The 12,566-nt window shown below is 43.7% G+C and overlaps 1 protein-coding gene and 1 pseudogene across 9 annotated transcripts in view; one reads left to right on the top strand and one right to left on the bottom strand.

Moving 5' to 3' along the window:
- UTRN (utrophin) overlaps positions 1-12,566 on the top strand; it is a 491,247-nt gene that overhangs the window by 74,463 nt on the left and 404,218 nt on the right. The gene's annotated exons all lie outside the window — the stretch shown is intronic.
- On the bottom strand, positions 1,779-4,284 carry LOC121146235 (annotated as a pseudogene).

Genomic DNA, 12,566 nt, shown 5'->3' on the forward strand with positions numbered 1-12,566 from the left:
GCTCCATAATAGGAGTCCTTCCAGAATTTAAGTACAAGGTCACATCCTTTTGTGGGAAAAGACTTTACTTTGAATTCTGTGATCTGTATCATTGAGCAAACACGGTGCTTCTGGTTTGTTCTCTCTTGAATCATCCCAAGCCCAGCTGTCTTCAGCAGAGCCTGTGGCCACCCACGTACACTCTGAGCCTTTAGCATTGCCCTGCACTGGGACTTCCAACTGCTGGAATGCAGATTCTCTCACCTGAGGATATACTCTGGCGGGGACAGCTCGGGCTCAGAGCTCACAGGAAGTGCCAGTGACTGCTGTGATTAAACCCTGCAGGCATCTCACCTCTATGGCGGAACCCAGCTTATCCTGGTAGTTTCTAGCTGAATTCAGGTTCAAAGCTAACTTTTCTTGGCTAACTTGTCATTTCCCAATTCCTTTCTTTTGTCACCTCCTCCCCTTTTTTCTCCTTTCCCCTTTATTTTTCCCCTTTCTCTATCTCTTTTCTTTTCTCCTCTTTCTTCTTTTTCCTTCTCTCTTTAAAAAAATAGCTTGCTGTTATTAGATCTGAGTCCATGGATAAGAACAATAATAGGGTAAAAGCAGAGGAAAGGAATGAGATCGAAAGCACTGCATTGCAGATACATCTACAGAGCATTCTAAGGGGCAGGTGTTGGTTGGAGTTCTTGACCCACATCTGAGAACCTGGATTACAGTCTTGGCTCTGACCCTGACCCTGCTTTCAGCTGGTGCAGACTTTGAAAAACAGAAGCAATGGTTGAAATAGATGGGTGCAGGTTGCACCCATGTAGGAGGCCAAGATGAGTTCTCAGTTTAGTTCGTCTTCGCAAATCAAATTTTAAAGCTGAATTTTAATGTCTCCGTTTCCCTCATGACAGCATTTTCTTTTCTTTTTTTTTGTTAAAGATTTATTTTTATTATTTTTTATTGGAAAGGCGGATATACAGAGAGGAGAGACAGACAAGATCTTCCGTCCGATGATTCACTCCCCAAGTGAGCGCAACGGCGTATACTATGCCAATCCGAAGCCAGGAGCCTCTTCTGGGTCTCCCACGCGGGTGCAGGGTCCCAAAGCTTTGGGCTGTCCTCCACTGCTTTCCCGGGCCACAGGCAGGGAGCTGGATGGGAAGCGGGGCTGCCGGGATAGAACCAGCGCCCATATGGGATCCCGGGCGTGCAAGGCGAGGACCTTAACCACTTGCACCACCGCGCCGGGCCTGACAGCATTTTCTTAAAAGCAATCCCAACAGTTAGTTTTGTTTTTTCCTAACGTCTAGTAACATTTAGCAAAGCAAAAATTTTTCCAAATTTTAAAAAAATGAATGATTTTTGACTGCTAATAAAGACAATTCATGCATAATTGGTTATCAGGATTAGTTATTGACTATGCTGGTAATAATAATAATAACCATTTGGGCATTTGTCATCAGTATTGAATGATTAAAGTCACTAACAGTAAAAATCTGGAATTTTTGTGTATTTGTTGCTATAAGATTTAAGCATTCATAACATTTTGCCACATTTACTTTATGTATAGACACACACACACACACACTGTATTTTCTTCTTTACTTCCTACTAACGTTTCCTGGGTTGCCTTTCAAAATGAACTAGATATACTTGAATCCTTTTCTCAGGATCTGCTTCTAGGGGGAATTTTTTTTTAAGCAAACCATCGCCTTTATTTCCTGCCTCTCCTTGGGTAAGTTCAGGTGAGGTATGTCCTTCTGGTCTACGAGGGCCCCAGGCTCTGCCCCATGCCATTCTCCTCATGAGCTTCCACGTTTTGGAATGGCCACCTCTTCCAGAGCAGCCCCCTGCCCTTGCAGGCTCTGGGTTTGGGCAGGGACTTGCACTCCATGCTTTTCCAGTTCCTCCTTCAGTCTCTGTTTCCTCTGCTGCAGCTGCTGGTGATGCTGGGCACTGCCCTGCAGCAGCTGCTCATCCTTTCTGTTCTCCTGGAGCAGCTGCACTGCTGCTGTGGCCTCCTGGTTGCGAAGAAAGAGCCCCTCAGTGATGATGGAGGGCCCCTCAGCACCGCACAGCACAGCCGGCTTCACATCCTGCAGCCTCGCCTCCATCAGCTTCTCTCCCTTGAGAAGCTGCTCCTTGCTGCTGTCCAGGGCGCAGATCTCTCTTGCCAGTCGCTCTGGCCTATGGGATTCCCACAGGTCCTTGTGCTGGTCATCAGATCTTCCAACTGCTCCTCAAAATTCAACCTCAGCTGCCTCTGTCTGTTCTTCTCTTCCTCAATCTGGAGGTTCAGGACAAAAATTTGCTCCTTGTACTCTTGCAACATGGTGTGCTTCCTCTGTGCCTCACTTTCCTTTTCCTGGCAGTGCAGCCAGAGGATTCTTAGGCTCTCTTGCTTTTTGCTCAAGATCTCCTTCACCCATACACTCTCTCCATGCAGTGAGCCCAAAGCTTTAGCTATTTTTTCCTTTTGGATGTTATTGATGAATGATCAGGTCGTGAGGGTGGAAATCTTTTGAAGGTTGAGAGGTGTATGCATTTGTTTTCACTGATTCAAGAGACTGGACAAGTATATATTCCTGCGACGCTGCTGCCCAGGCATATCCCTAGTCTCTACCCTAGAGACTGTACAGTAGGGGTAAGGCCATGGTGGGACGGTAGTTAGTCTTTCTGACTAGTAGGTCTTTGTGCCCACTTCCTTCCCTCCTGCCATGGATTTTGATGGATTTCAGAAAAACCAGTGTCTAAGTGTATGGTTTTTCCCAGACTGATTGATGTTAGGTATGAGAAACACTCTATCTATTGCTGTCCTAATCTTGTCCTTGATTTTGAGCTAATTATTAATGCCTTGGGAGAAATGTTGAACTCTACTGGCAGGACAGACACAGTCCACAGGATTGTGTTTGTGTTTAGATCATCCAGGAATTGTGGGAAGATCTGCAGAGTCTATTATATGTAGAAAGGGGACTTCACAGGGCTATAGGGAAAGAAGGGCACTTTTAATTAGATGCATGGGTCAATCCCAGGAGCTTTTCCAATAGGCTGCCACTTCCTTGGTAAATTTAAAAATAGGAGCAGAGTCCAAATTCATCATCATCATCATCACCATCAGTATCACGGAAATCGGCAAACAGAAGAAAATAAGTCAAAATCTCAATATAAATATTTGCTTTGTTAAGCACAAAACAAAACAAATGAAAACCAAAAACCTTCCAATTCTTTGGGGTTGATTCCTTCCTTCCTTCCTTCCTTCCTTCCTTCCTTCCTTCCTTCCTCCCTCCCTCCCTCCCTCCCTCCCTCCCTCCCTCCCTCCCTCCCTCCCTTCCTTCCTTCCTTCCTTCCTTCCTTCCTTCCTTCCTTCCTTCCTTCCTTCCTTCCTATCTCTCTTTCTGAAAGTCCATGTTACAGGGGGAAAGAGAGAGTGATAGTGAGAGCAAGGGGGAGTGGGGAGAGAGACAGAGAGATCTTCCATCTGTTGGTTCAGTCTCCAAATGGCACAATGGCTGGATCAGGCTGAGGCCGGGAGCCAGAGCTTCTAGTCTCTCATGTGAGTGGCAGGAGCCCAAGTACTCGGGCAGTCTTCCGCTGTTTCCCCTATTCCATTATCAGGGATTTAGATCGGAAGTGGGAGTTGATTTCTCATAAGCCAAATTTGGCTGGGATATTATAGCTGAATTTTCCTTGGTGGGAGGGGTGAGACTGGGGTCCTCACTAGGGCAAGAATTTTCCCTCTATGCCTTTCCAGAAGGAGTGTTCCCAGAGAGGGCAGGGGACCGACCCGCTCCTTCTGGGGCTCTGGCCGATGTGCCGCTGTACACCCTGCCATCTGTTCAGTGCTCCACCGCTGCCCTAGCACACCCTTCCCAGACAGCTGACTTTCGTGAGCACTTGTTGTGAAGCCACACAGCTGTTTTGTTTCCTCTCCAGCAAAATGTTGAATGTAGATTCTAAAAAGCCGAGGTCATTGCGCGGTCTTTCATGGCCTGAGCTGGGAGTGAATGTTGGCTAGCATAGGTTTCACATTTTCCGTGTGAAAGTTCTCCTTTTGTTGTTTGTGATTAATAACTGGATAGGATCGGAAGCCAAATGATTTCATTGTTGAACAGAGACTTGAAGGTCATGAGAAACTGCCTGTGCAAATTAAGCTTTGCCAAAATGTGGTGAAAGACACACATCAACACCTGAATGGATCTAGAAACAAGGCCGAGGAGGAAGAGACAAGATACATGCTGTTCTTCATGTGTTAGGAAAGTTGCTGTTCACCTGGGACGGTGTTGGGTGGCCTTTGAACGCATGCGCCATGAAGCTCAATTTGCACTGGGTTAGCACTTTCAATGAAAGGTATTGAGGACCTAAAGTGCAGCGGTTGTTCCGAAGGAGTTCGTTGTGCTAAGAAATGTGAACAGAACTAATTGTACGTATGTCTACTTCATCGACAACTCCGTTTTACTCAAGTACATTGGTTTGCTATTTGAAATGAGATACTTGTCCTTTTGAGTTTTATTATGTTCTCAAAAGAAATTAATAGCTATGTGCAGTACCTAATGGGCATACAGTGTTTAAAGATCAAGACACATAAAACACACAATTTTACAAAACAGTGTTTTCTGCTGATTTTGTCCGTGAACATTTTCTGTGGCTGTGTGTCAGAAAATATCTTTTTGTGCAGTCTATCTTTTCCTCTCTTCTATTTATTTTCAAAGTCTATGTTTTCCTGTTTTCTATTTATTTTAAAAGTCTATCTTTTCCTGTATTTTGTTTATTTTCCCACTTGGAGAAAGAAACACCTGCCTACCTCTTATTTTTTCTTTCTATGTATATCCCAATTAGGTTCTGGAAAATATTTAAATTTATTCTAAATGGAGACAGTATGAGAGAGCAATAGAACACCCATCTCTCCAAATGCCTGCAAGAAATATGCTGAATCAGGCCAGAACCAGAGTTCAGGAACCCATCTGTGTCTCTTGCGTGGGTGGCAAGAACCTAGCTACTTGATCTGTCTCCAGCAGCTGTAACTTTTATTTATTTTTTTTTAAAGATTTATTTTTATTATTTTTTCATTGGAAAGGCGGATATACAGAGAGGAGAGACAGAGAGGAAGATCTTCCGTCCGATGATTCACTCCCCAAGTGAGTGCAGTGGCTGATACTATCGATCCAAAGCCAGGAGCCTCTACCAGGTCTCCCACGCGGGTGCAGGTTCCCAAAGCTTTGGGCCGTCCTCGACTGCTTTCCCGGGCCACAGGCAGGGAGCTGGAAGGGAAGCGGGGCTGCCGGGATTAGAACCGGCGCCCATATGGGATCCCGGGCGTGCAAGGCGAGGACCTTTAACCACTTGCGCCACTGCGCCGGGCCCGGGCAGCTGTAACTTTTAAATCATAAAGACAGATTTATTTTGAAATTTCCACATAAAGTCTAGTTTTTTCAGAACTGTTGTGATGTAAAAGGGTCGAGGATTGTCTTGGCCTGGTCGGGTCTCTTTCCTTGCAACTGACTACTTGGTTGCTTTTTAGTGGAGTCTGAAAAGTTCTTTCAGTGGGACCTAAGTCAGCTGGCAGGTATTTGATTGTGTGCGATAAAAATTGCAGGTGGGAGAGCCATAAGTTTTCACTCAATTCTTCCCATTAGAATCTTTCCCTATCTTAAAATATGTGAAATAGAGAAAAAAAAAGTGTGGGGATTAGGGGGATGTTATAAAAGCATACAGCCATTCTTTTATCTCCTGGGGAGGTTAGTTCTGGGACCCGTGGGGATACCAAAATTGGAGGACACTATCTTCCTGTATATATATATATTTTTTTTTTTGGACTATTTTAAAATTTTAATGATATACAGAATTCATATATCAAATCTGATAAATAATTCGATCTCATTTTGCCCACTCATTTTTTAAATCCTTAACAGAAATTTAACCTGACAAATCGTAACAATATAAATGTGTATGTATATACATATATAGTGTATCTGAAATATACATATGCTATATATTTTTAACTTGGAATAAATTTTTGTAAGTGAAAACAGAATTAAATGTTTCTCATAAAAGTTTTATTTTAGCCAGTCAGAAACACTGACTTTGGAAAAATTCTGAAACCTAAGAGATCTTAAAATGCTTAGTGTATTTCACTTACAAATGAATCAAGCAAGATTGAAATCACCTGTTCATTAGAGAAATGTTTACTGTTTTCTAATAGGAAAAATACCTTTACAATCAGTTCACACTTTAAAACATTAAAGAAATCTCTTTGGTATTCAAACGTACTAAGTATTTTTTTTTTTTTTTTTTAGATTTATTTATTTTTATTGGAAAGTCAGATATACAGAGAGGAGGAGAGACAGAGAGGAAGATCTTCCATCCAATGGTTCACTCCCCAAGTGGCCACAATGGCTGGAGCTGAACCAATCTGAAGCCAGGATCCTGGGGCTCTTCTGAGTCTCCCATGCGGGTGCAGGGTCCCAATGCTTTGCACCGTCCTCCACTGTTTTAACAGGCCACAAGCAGGGAGCTAGATGGGAAGCAGGGCTGTTGGGATTAGAACGAGTGCTAATATGGGATCCTGGCGCATTCAGGGTGAAGATTTTAAATGCTAGCCTATCACGCCACGCCCCAAACATACTAAGTTTTATATAAATGTAAATTTCTGTGTGGTACAAGCAAAAATTAGAGTGGGTGAGGGTTGGTTGGGCTTTGCTGCAGCATCTGCTGGCAGGGGCTGGCAACTGGAGGCTTAATCTGTGAAGTTAAATTCCTGGACTGCCTGGAGAGTGCGTAATCCGGGAGTGGGAGTGGCCGATTAGGGAAATAGTGGGCTCCTCCCTCTTGGGTTACCACTCTCAATGGAGAGCATGAAAACCAAGACAGGGGCAGGGGTGATTAGACAGAAAGGCAATCAATAGCATGTGTATGGCCTGGATATTGGAGCTGGTTAGGTTGAACTAGGCTTCAATGCCCATTGACATGTATGAGAACTGAATGGGATGTGGGACAGACTGGACTAGTCTGCTGCACATACTGGCAAGCATGAGAACTAGGGCATGGTGGGGGTTATTGTGGGTAGCTCCAACTAGGTTGCAGCTCCTACTGTTTTATGTGAGGGCCGAATGTGTGCTGGCCAGAATCAGGCTGGACTGCAACACCCATTGGTTCCAGTGGACGACAGTGCTGGAAACAGAACCGACCCAGCAATTGCAACCACCATCTGACTGGGGTGATGGACTGTACTGGGCCCTGTACTTGCAAGTACACACAAGAATCAGGTATGGGATCACCTCAGACAAAGTTTCCTCTGGGATCTCTCCAATCAAATTGCTGGACTCAAATTTTCTGTATATTTTAAATCATTGTTAGTACTGAAGAGTACTGAAGCAGTTTTAAGAATTGAAATATTTTGAATTTGTGGTTCATTAGATCAGTGGAGGCAGACAGAGGGCTGACTGTATTTTGTTTTTTTTTTTTAAAGTTTTATTTTTATTATTTTTTCATTGGAAAGGCGGATATACAGAGAGGAGAGACAGAGAGGAAGATCTTCCATACGATGATTCACTCCCCAAGTGAGCGCAACGGGCCGATACTATGCCGATCCGAAGCCAGGAGCCTCTTCCGTGTGTACAGGGTCCCAAAGCTTTGGGCCGTCCTCGACTGCCTTCCCGGGCCACAGGCAGGGAGCTGGAAGGGAAGCGGGGCTGCCGGGATTAGAACCGGCGCCCATATGGGATCCCGGGCGTGCAAGGCGAGGACTTAACCACTTGCGCCACCGCGCCGGGCCCTGTATTTTGTTTTTAAAGAAGGAACCAAGTATCATAATTCAGAAGTGAGAGTGGTCTGGGTTTAGAATTAGGAAGAAACTATTTCAAGGTCTTATGAAAGAGGGGAGCAAATGCTGTGGAGGCTGTTGGGAACACTGGGGTCAGGGGATGCTCTTGGTGGAGGGCACAGCATCAATTTGGGCAGCTATAAGAAAATATACCGGATGCCATCTGGGGAGATACTCAATCCTGATATGGATAGGTGTAGCTTGTTTTGAAAGCAGTGGCTAAGATGTTGGAGGTTTTCAGTGAGAAGTTTCAAGATCAGAGAAAGATTATTTTTTGGCTTTGTTTAGTATGCAAACAGGAGTTTGGATGGTATGGGAGGTTGTTGTAGTGCCACGAGGGAGAGATATTCGATAACACAGATATTCAGGGGAATATTTTGGCTCCGAGGAATGATTAAACTGATCTGTGAGAAGACGAACTTCATGGATTTCAGTATTTAAGATTCTTCTGCCAAAGCCAAGCTTGCTTGCTTTTGGAGTGTAGCAGTGATGGAAGGATCTTGTGTGTCATGGGTCTTCCCCCTCATTGGAGTCACATCAACAAGAACAATTTCTCGATAGGGAACTCTGCTGATATCTGCAGAAACTGAATTTCATGGTGACCTCCTTCTCCGCTGCTCCTGTCTACTTTTCCCATAAAAGGCGAAAAGAGGCCCCAGGACTGTGGCCTAGCAGCTGAAGTCCTTGCCTTGAATGCGCTGGGATCCCATATGGGTGCTGGTTCTAATGCTGGTAGCCCCACTTCCCATTCAGCTCCCTGTTTGTGGCCTGGGAAAGCAGTTGAGGATGGCCCAAAGCTTTGGGACTCTGTACCTGTGCGGGAGCTCCTGGCTTTGGATTGGTGTAGCACTGGCCGTTGCGGTCACTTGGGGAGTGAATTATCAGATAGAAGATTTTCCTCTCTGTCTATCCTCCTCTGTATTTCTGACTTTCCAATAAAAAAAATCTTAAAAAAAGAAGGGCAAAAGAGCCATTTGGGCTGCATTTTCTCTTTTTATAGGGTTTGTGTGGGATTCCCATTGTTTAGTTCCAGTCTGCAGGTGCTGATGTGGGGGCTGAAAGCTGAGAAGCTGCAGCTCTGCTCTCCCAGCCTTGTGTCTTTACTGCTGATTTTGTATTTCCCTGTTTGTGCTTCACAGGCAAGGATGAATGACTGAGAAGGGCTGTAGAGCAGTGGGTGTGTGGGTTAGTCTGCGACTGTGTTGAACAAGCATGCATCGGATGCCCTGAAACTAAAGCGATTTATTGTCCTGAAGATCCCAGGGCTACAAATCTGAGCCAGCCTGACTGTGCTGAGATGAAGCTGAGGGCAGGGCTGCATTGTTTTGGAAGCTGGAGGGGACAGTCCATGGCCCGGTCTTTCCAGCTTTTTTCTACAGGTGACCCATACTGCTTGGCTCATGGCCCCTTTCATTTTCAAAATCAACGTTAGTTCAAATGCTTCTCACTTGACTTTCTCTGTAGTTTCCTGCCTTCTTCCATGTGTCAGGACCCATGTGATTACAATGGGCTCACCTGGATAATCCAAAATAACCGCTTTATCCTAAAGCCAGGTGTTTAGCAAGCTAAATTCCGTTTGAAACCGCAGTCATTCTTCCCTGTGCAGAAACATGCTCACACTTTTCTTTAAATGTTCTGGATTTATTTCTTTGTTATTTTCTTCAAAGCTACAGAACACACACACACACACACACACACACACACACTATAGTTCTATGGTCACAAATTTAATTTTTTTTTATATATGATCTTTCTTGGACTTCCCTCCATCATCATAGTAGAGAATAACATAATTGATATTGAATAATATTTAGATAATGTCTGGTAGACTATTGAAGATGTTGGAATGTTTAGAACAATACTATTTGGAATGAATTTTAGAAAGTAGGTATTTCTGATATACCTAGGTTCCTGTTAGATGTAGGGTTTTGTCAGAGACAAATGGTCGTGGTAAATGCATTACCTGCCAGCTTCGACATTTGCATATGTCCTGGTTTCCTGTGGACAAATTCTATTAGCTTTTGTGTTTCAGGGAGAAACATCTTTAAGAAGACATTTATTGGTTGTGATCCAAGAAAACAATTCTAGGAATGTTACAGTCCATTTTAAAGAGGAAGTTTGTTCTCTTTTTATTACTGGTAATTCTTACTAAGAACTGAGGTTCCATAAACCTGGTGCTACTTTCTCTTTTATTTCTCATAAAAGTTGCCGTACTGGCTATTGAGAGTTACCACATGGACATTAAAAGTGACATAAAGCTGGACATTCATTCATTCCTTTAGTTTTTTTTTTTATGTATCATATGTAGAAGAAATGGAAAATTGTGACACATAACAAAAACAAGTAACATTAACTGAAGTTCAGTAAATAATTTTTAAAGCAATGAGATTAGCTTTTTTGCTTATATGCATTTGGTATTATATGTATTGCAATATGCATTTATATATCTGATTTTGAATAAATAAGGGATCATATTACATATATGTTGGTTTTCATTTTTCTTTTATATTAGCTAAACCTATTGAATTTGTTTCTGAGCATCTACTGGTGAATCTAGCACATCCTTAGTAACTACTCTGAGTGCCTTTTAGCATGAACACAACCGTGCAAGGTCTATTTGTGGATTGCTTTTGTATCTAACATTGCTAGTAGCAGGAATGAGAAAAAGTAGCATTTGCTCAGAGTGGCCTTTCCGTGACTTGAACTCTGCTGTGCTCATCATCTTAGAGCGATTATGCAGGGCTGGGGGTGGCACCTGTGTCTAAAAGGGGGCTTGTTGACTAAGAAGTAGGTCTCCACCCAACAGAACACCCACTGTGACTATTTACAATGTTTGATTCTCAGCAAAAATACCACTTGTACTCTGAATTCCTTTGTTCAAGTACATAACTCAATAAAAAGTTTCCTACGATTGAAAAGAACAGGCTCTGTTTAGAGGCCAAGTTTTGCCTTTTAAGGCTGAGTGTGCTTTGTTTTAAGCTACTGTTTTTCTCAAGCTAAGAATCCTGCTGTAAGCATGGGGAGGGCCCTCTGGTATTTCTATGCAAAGGGTCAGTAATACTGTTTTTTAAGAAAATTGTTTTGGGCCCAGTGTGGTAGCCTAGCCTCTGAAGTCCTTGCCTGCATTGGGATCCCATATGGATGCTGATTCTATTTCTAACAGCCCTGCTTTCCATCCAGCTCCCTGCTTGTGGCCTGGGAAGGCAGTTGAGGATTGCTCAAGGCGCTGGGACCCTGCACCCATGTGGGAGACCCGAAAGAGGCTCCAGGCTCGTGGTTTCGGGTTGGTGCAGCTCCGGCCCTTTCGGCCGCCTGGGGGAGTGAATCATCAGATGGAAGATCTTCCTCTCTGACTGCTCCTTCTGTGTATTTAACTTTCCAATAAAAATAAATCTTATAAAAAAATTGATGTTTTAAATCCTGCTGCTTTAGCTTATATTGCTGTGGCTTCTGAGAAGCTTAATATTGTGACATATGCTCTGGATATGTGGAGGCAGGCTGCCTAGGCTGGACCTGCTATTTCAGTATTTCTTTTCTTTTTGTTTTTTAAAGATTGTTTTATTTATTTGGAAGTCAGATTTACAGATAGAGGGACATGACACACACACACACACACACACACACACACACACACACACACACACACTACACATAAGGGAAGAGAGAAAAACATCTTCCATTGATTGGTTCATTCCTCAAATGACTGCAAAGGCCAGGGCTGAGCCAGGGCAAAATCAAGAGTCTAGAATTCTATCCAGATCTTCCACATTGGTGACAGCGACCCAGGAATTTAAACCATCTTCTGCTGCTTTTCCAGGAGTGTTCGTTACTAGGGAACCTGCTCAGAAATGGAACACCCCTGTCTGGAACTGGTGCTCATATGAGACACACATGTCCCAGAGACCTAGCATGCTACGCTGCAGTTCTGGCCACTCTGCTTCTGTTCTTACCAGGCATGTTAACTCTGTCCCCATATTTCTAAGATGTGGATTGCCCATATTACTCCTTCAAGGTGGTTGGGAGGGTTAAAATAAGAAAATGAAGTGAAAGACCAGATAGAGAATGGGAGGAAAATAAATACAAATCCTGTGCATATCTAATACATATATAAGGCATTCACAGGTCAACAGTCAAAAGACAGTCCAATTAAACAATGACCAAGAACACACACTTCTTTTTTTTTCTTTTAAAGATTTATTATTATTATTATTATTATTTTTAAAAGATTTATTTTTATTATTTTTTTAAATTGGAAAGGCGGATATACAGAGAGGAGAGACAGAGAGGAAGACCTTCCGTCCGATGATTCACTCCCCAAGTGAGCGCAACGGGCCGATACTATGCCGATCCAAAGCCAGGAGCCTCTTCCGGGTCTCCCACGTGGGTGCAGGGTCCCAAAGCTTTGGGCCGTCCTCGACTGCTTTCCCGGGCCACAGGCAGGGAGCTGGAAGGGAAGTGGGGCTGCCAGGGATAGAACCAGCGCCTACATGGGATCCCGGGCGTGCAAGGCGAGGACCTTTAACCACTTGCGCCACCGCGCCGGGCCCAAACACACACTTCTTTAGAGAAAAATTACAAATGGCCCTTGATCCCAGCAAAATGTGGCCACGATCATTAGTCAATAGGGAAAGGCAGCTAACCTCCCCTATGACCCAGCTATCCCACTCCTAGGAATATACCCAGAAGAAGTGAAATCTGCATGTGAGAAGGGGATCTGTAATCCTATATTTGCAGCAGCACAATCTACAATAGCAAAGACGTGGAAACAATC

Source organism: Ochotona curzoniae, unplaced genomic scaffold (assembly GCF_017591425.1).
Source record: "Ochotona curzoniae isolate NIBS_2020 unplaced genomic scaffold, NIBS_Ocur_1.0 scaffold_3890, whole genome shotgun sequence".
NCBI lineage: Eukaryota > Metazoa > Chordata > Mammalia > Lagomorpha > Ochotonidae > Ochotona > Ochotona curzoniae.